Below are 7028 nucleotides of genomic sequence, written 5' to 3'. Positions count from 1 at the left end.
CCTCCCGGTGCTCCGGTATTATTCCGATCTCACCCGAAACCATTCCGGGATCCAAATATAGTCGTCCAATATATCGATCTTTACATCTCGAACATTTCGAGACTCCTCTTCATGTCCATGATCACATCCGGGACTCCGAACTACCTTCGATACATCAAAAACTATAAACTCATAATATAACCGTCATCGAACTTTAAGCGTGCGGACCCTACGGGTTCGAGAACTATGTAGACATGACCGAGACACGTCTTCGGTCAATAACCAATAGCGGAACCTGGATGCTCATATTGGCCCCTACATATTCTACGAAGATCTTTATCAGTGAAACCGCATAACAACATACATTGTTCCCTTAGTCATCGGTATGTTACTTGCCCGAGGTTTGATCGTCGATATCTCAATACCTAGTTCAATCTCGTTATCGGCAAGTCTCTTTACTCGTTCCATAATACATCATCCCGCAACTAACTCATTAGTTGCAATGCTTGCAAGGCTTAAGTGATGTGTATTACTGAGTGGGCCCAGAGATACCTCTCCGACAATCGGAGTGACAAATCCTAATCTCGAAATACGCCAATCCAACAAGTACCTTCGGAGACACCTGTAGAGCACCTTTATAATCACCCAGTTACGTTGTGACGTTTGGTAGCACACAAAGTGTTCCTCCGGTAAATGGGAGTTGCATAATCTCATAGTCATAGGAACATGTATAAGTCATGAAGAAAGCAATAGCAACAAACTAAACGATCAAGTGCTAAGCTAATGGAATGGGTCAAACTTAACCATCTTTGATTAATGAGCTAGTCAAGTAGAGGCATACTAGTGACACTATGTTTGTCTATGTATTCACACATGTATTATGTTTCCGGTTAATACAATTCTAGTATGAATAATAAACATTTATCATGATATAAGGAAATATAAATAACAACTTTATTATTGCCTCTAGGGCATATTTCCTTCAGTCTCCCACTTGCACTAGAGTCAATAATCTAGTTCACATCGTCATGTGATTTAACACCAATAGTTCACATCTTTATGTGATTAGTTCACATCTTCATGTGACTAACACCCAAAGGGTTTACTAGAGTCAATAATCTAGTTCACATCACTATGTGATTAACACCCAAAGAGTACTAAGGTGTAATCATGTTTTGCTTGTGAGAGAAGTTTAGTCTACGGGTCTGCCACATTCAAATCCGTATGTATTTTGCAAATTTCTATGTCAAAAATGCTCTGCACAGAGCTACATTAGCTAATTGCTCCCACTATCAATATGTATCCAAATTGAGACTCTAGATCAGTGTCAAAACTTGCATCGACGTAACCCTTTACGACGAACCTTTTGTCACCTCCATAATCGAGAAACATATCCTTATTCCACTAAGGATAATTTTGACCGTTGTCCAGTGATCTACTCCTAGATCACTATTGTACTCCCTTGCTAAACACGGTGTAGGGTATACAATAGATCTGGTACAAAGCATGGCATACTGTATAGAAACTATGGCTGAGGCATAGGGAATGACTTTCATTCTCTTTCTATCTTCTACCGTGGTCGGGCTTTGAGTCTTACTCAATTTCACACCTTGTAACACAGGTAAGAACTCTTTCTTAGACTGTTCCATTTTGAACTACTTCAAAATCTTGTCAAGGTATGTACTCATTGAAAAAACTTATCAAGCGTCTTGATCTATCTCTATAGATCTTGATGCTCAATATGTAAGTAGCTTCACCGAGGTCTTTATTTGAAAAAATCCTTTCAAATACTGCTTTATGCTTTCCAGAAAATTCTACATTATTTCCGATCAACAATATGTCATTCACAAATATTTATCAGAAATGTTGTAGTGCTCCCACTCACTTTCTTGTAAATACAGGCATCACCACAAGTCTGTATAAAACTATATGCTTTGATCAACTCATCAAAGCGTATATTCCAACTCTGAGATGCTTGCACAAGTCCATAGATGGATCGCTGGAGGTTGCACATTTTGTTAGCACCTTTAGGATCGACAAAACCTTCTGGTTGCATCATATACAACTCTCCTTTAAGAAATCCATTAAGAAATGTAGTTTTGACATCCATTTGCCAGATTTCATAAATGTGGCAACTTGCTAAAATGATTTGGACAGACTTAAGCATCGCTACGAGTGAGAAAATCTCATTGTAGTCAACACCTTGAACTTTGTCAAAACCTTTTTTCGACAAGTCTAGCTTTGTAGATAGTAACACTACTATCAGCGTCTGTCTTCCTCTTGAAGATCCATTTATTTTCTATGGCTTGCCGATCATCGAGCAAGTCAACCAAAGTCCACACTTTGTTCTCATACATGGATCCCATCTCAGATTTCATGGCCTCAAGCCATTTGGCAGAATCTGGGCTCATCATCGCTTCCTCATAGTTCGTAGGTTCATCATGGTCAAGTAACATGACCTCCAGAACAGGATTACCGTACCACTCTGGTGCGGATCTTACTCTGGTTGACCTACGAGGTTCGGTAGTGACTTGATCTGAAGTTACATGATCATCATCATTAGCTTCCTCACTAATTGGTGTAGGAGTCACAGAAACATATTTCTGTGATGAACTACTTCCCAATAAGGGAGCAGGTATAGTTACCTCATCAAGTTCTACTTTCCTCCCACTCACTTCTTTCGAGAGAAATTCCTTCTCTAGAAAGGATCCATTCTCAGCAACAAATATCTTGCCTTTGGATCTGTGATAGAAGGTGTACCCAACAGTTACTTTTGGGTATCCTATGAAGATGCACTTCTCCGACTTGGGTTTGAGCTTATCAAGATGAAACTTTTTCACAAAAGCATCGCAACTCCAAACTTTAAGAAATGACAGCTTAGGTTTCTTGCTAAACCACAGTTCATACGGTGTCGTCTCAACGGATTTAGATGGTGCCCTTTTTAATGTGAATGCAACTGCCTCTAATGCATAACCCCAAAACGATAGTGGTAAATCGGTAAGAGACATCACAGATTGCACTATATCAAATAAAGTACGGTTATGACATTTGGACACACCATTATGCTGTGGTGTTCCAGGTGGCGTGAGTTTGTGAAACTATTCCACATTGTTTTAATTGAAGGCCAAACTCGTAACTCAAATATTCGCCTCTGCAATCAGATAGTAGAAACTTTATTTTCTTGTTATGATGATTTTCCACTTCACTCTGAAATTATTTGAACTTTTCAAATGTTTTAGACTTACGTTTCATCAAGTATATATACCCATATCTGCTCAAATCATCGGTGAAGGTCAGAAAATAACGATACCCGCCGCGAGCCTCAACACTCATTGGACTGCATACATCAGTATGTATTATTTCCAACAAGTTTGTTGCTTGCTCCATTGTTCCGGAGAATGGAGTCTTAGTCATCTTGCCCATGAGGCATGGTTCGCAAGCATCAACTGATTCATAATCAAGTGATTCCAAAATCCCATCAGCATGGAGTTTTTTCATGCGCTTTATACCAATATGACCCAAACGGTAGTGCCACAAATAAGTTGCACTATCATTATTAACTTTGCATCTTTTAGATTCAATATTATGAATATGTGTATCACTACGATCGAGATTCGATAGACCATTTATATTGGGTGTATGACCATAGAAGGTATTATTCATGTAAACAGAACAACAATTATTCTCTGATTTTAAATGAATAACCGTATTGCAATAAACATGATCAAATCATATGCATGCTCAACGCAAATGCCAAATAACATTTATTTAGGTTTAACACTAATCCCGAAAGTATAGGGAGTGTATGATGATGATCATATCAATCTTGGAACCACTTCCAACACACATCATCACTTCACCCTTAACTAGTCTCTATTTATTCTGTAACTCCTGTTTCAAGTTACTAATTTTTAGCAACCGAACAAGTATCAAATACCCAGGGGCTACTATAAATACTAGTAAGGTACACATCAATAACCTGTATATCAAATATACCCTTATTCACTTTGCCATCCTTCTTATCCACTAAATATTCAGGGCATTTCCGCTTCCAGTGACCAGTCCCTTTGCAGTAGAAGCACTTAGTCTCAGGCTTAGGTCCGGACTTGGGCTTCTTCACTTGAGCAGCAACTTGCTTGTCGTTCTTCTTGAAGTTCCCTTTCTTTCCCTTTGCCCTTTTCTTGAAACTAGTGGTCTTGTTAATCATCAACACTTGATACTCTTTCTTGATTTCTACCTTCATCGATTTCATCATCATGAAAAGCTCGGGAATCATTTACGTCATCCCTTGCATACTATAGTTCATCATGAAGTTCTACTAACTTGGTGATGGTGACTTGAGAATTTTGTCAATCACTATTTTATCTGGAAGATTAACTCCCACTTGATTCAAGCAATTGTAGTACCCAGACAATCTGAGCACATGCTCACTGCTTGAGCTATTCTCCTCCATCTTTTAGCTATAGAACCTGTTGGAGACTTCATATCTCTAAACTTGGGTATTTGCTTGAAATATTAACTTCAACTCCTGGAACATCTCATATGGTCCATGACGTTCAAAACGTCTTTGAAATCCTGATTCTAAGTTGTTAAGCATGGTTCACTAAACTATCAAGTAGTCATCATATTGAGCTAGCCAAACGTTCATAACGTCTGCATCTGCTCCTGCAATAGGTCAGTCACCTAGCGATGCATCAAGGACATAATTCTTCTGTGCAGCAATGAGGATAAACCTCAGATCACGGACCTAGTCCGCATCATTGCTACTATCATCTTTCAACTTAGTTTTCTCTAGGAACACATATAAAACATAGGGAAGCAATAACACAAGCTATTGATCTACAACATAGATATGCAAATATTATCAGGACTAAGTTCATGATAAATTAAAGTTCAATTAATCATAATACTTAAGAACTCCCACTTAGATAGACATCCCTCTAATCATCTAAGTGATCACGTGATCCATATCAACTAAACCATAACCGATCATCACGTGAAATGGAGTAGTTTTCAATGGTGAACATCATTATGTTGATCATATCTACTATATGATTCACGCTCGACCTTTCGGTCTCTAGTGTTCCGAGGCCATATCTGCATATGCTAGGCTCGTCAAGTTTAACCCGAGTATTTCTGCGTGTGCAAAACTGGCTTGCACCTGTTGTAGATGGACACAGAGCTTATCACACCCGATCATCACGTGGTGTCTGGGCACGACGAACTTTGGCAACAGTGCATACTCAGGGAGAACACTTTTATCTTGAAATTTAGTGAGAGATCATCTTATAAGGCTACCGTCATAACTAAGCAAAGTAAGATGTATAAAAGATAAACATCACATCCAATCAAAATATGTGATATGATATGGCCATCATCATCTTGTGCCTTTGATCTCTATCTCCAAAGCATCGTCATGATCTCCATCGTTACTGGCATGACACCATGATCTCCATCATCTTGATCTATATCGATGTGTCGTCACATGGTCGTCTTGCCAACTATTGCTCTTGCAACTATTGCTATCGCATAGCGATAAAGTAAAGCAATTATTTGGCATTTGCATCTTATGCAATAAAGAGACAACCATAAGGCTTCTGCCAATTGCCGATAACTTCAACAAAACATGATCATCTCATACAACAACTTATATCTCATCACGTCTTGACCATATCACATCACAACATGCCCTGAAAAAACAAGTTAGACGTCCTCTACTTTGTTGTTACAAGTTTTACATGGCTGCTATGGGCTGAGCAAGAACCGTTCTTACCTACGCATCAAAACCACAACAATAGTTTGTCAAGTTAGTGTTGTTTTAACCTTCTAAAGGACCAAGCGTAGCCATACTCGGTTCAACTAAAGTTGGAGAAACTGACACCCGCCAGCCACCTATGTGCAAAGCACGTCGGTAGAACCAGTCTCGTGTAAGCGTACGCGTAATGTCGGTCCAAGCCGCTTCATCCAACAATACCGCCGAACCAAAGTATGACATGTTGGTAAGAAGTATGACTTGTATCGCCCACAACTCACTTGTGTTCTACTCGTGCATATAACATGAACGCATAACACCTGGCTCTGATACCACTATTGGGGAACATAGTAATTTCAAAAAAATTCCTACGCACACGCAAGATCATGGTGATGCATAGCAACGAGAGGGTAGAGTGTGTCCACTTACCCTCGTAGACCGAAAGCGGAAGCGTTAGCACAACACGGTTGATGTAGTCATACGTATTCACGATCCGACCGATCAAGTACCGAACACACGGCACCTCCGAGTTCAGCACACGTTCAACTCTATGACGTCCCTCGAACTCCGATCCAGTCGAGCTTTGAGGGAGAGTTCTGTTAGCACGATGGCGTGGTGACGATGTTGATGTTCTACTGTCGCAGGGCTTCGCCTAAGCACCGCTACAATATTATCGAGGTGGACTATGGTGGAGAGGGGCACCGCACACGACTAAAAGATCCAAGAGATCAATTGTTGTGTCTATGGGGTGCCCCTCTCCTCCGTATATAAAGGAGGGGATGAGAGGGCCGGCCAAGGGGAGGAGGCGCGCCCAAGGGGGGAGTCCTACTCCCACCGAGAGTAGGACTCCTCCTTTTCCTATTTGGAGAGGGAGAGGGAAGGAAGAGGAAGGAGGGAGGAAGGAAAGGGGGTCCGTCCCCCTACCAATTCGGATTGGGCTTGGGGGGGCATGCCCCCTCCCTTGATCCTTTCCCCTCCTTTCAACTAAAGCCCATTAAGGCCCATATACCTCCCGGGGGGTTCCGATAACCTCCCGGTGCTCCGGTATTATTTCGATCTCACCCGGAACCATTCCGGTATCCAAATATAGTCGTCCAATATATCGATATTTACGTCTCAAACATTTCGAGACTCCTCGTCATGTCCATGATCACATCCGGGACACTGAACTACCTTCGGTACATCAAAAACTATAAACTCGTAATATAATCGCCATCGAACTTTAAGCGTGCGGACCCTACGAGTTCGAGAACTATGTAGACATGACCAAGACACGTCTCCGGTCAATAACCAATAG

This window comes from Triticum urartu, chromosome 3 (genome assembly GCF_003073215.2).
Source record: "Triticum urartu cultivar G1812 chromosome 3, Tu2.1, whole genome shotgun sequence".
Classification (NCBI taxonomy): domain Eukaryota; kingdom Viridiplantae; phylum Streptophyta; class Magnoliopsida; order Poales; family Poaceae; genus Triticum; species Triticum urartu.
Note: the sequence above shows the minus strand (reverse complement) of the source record.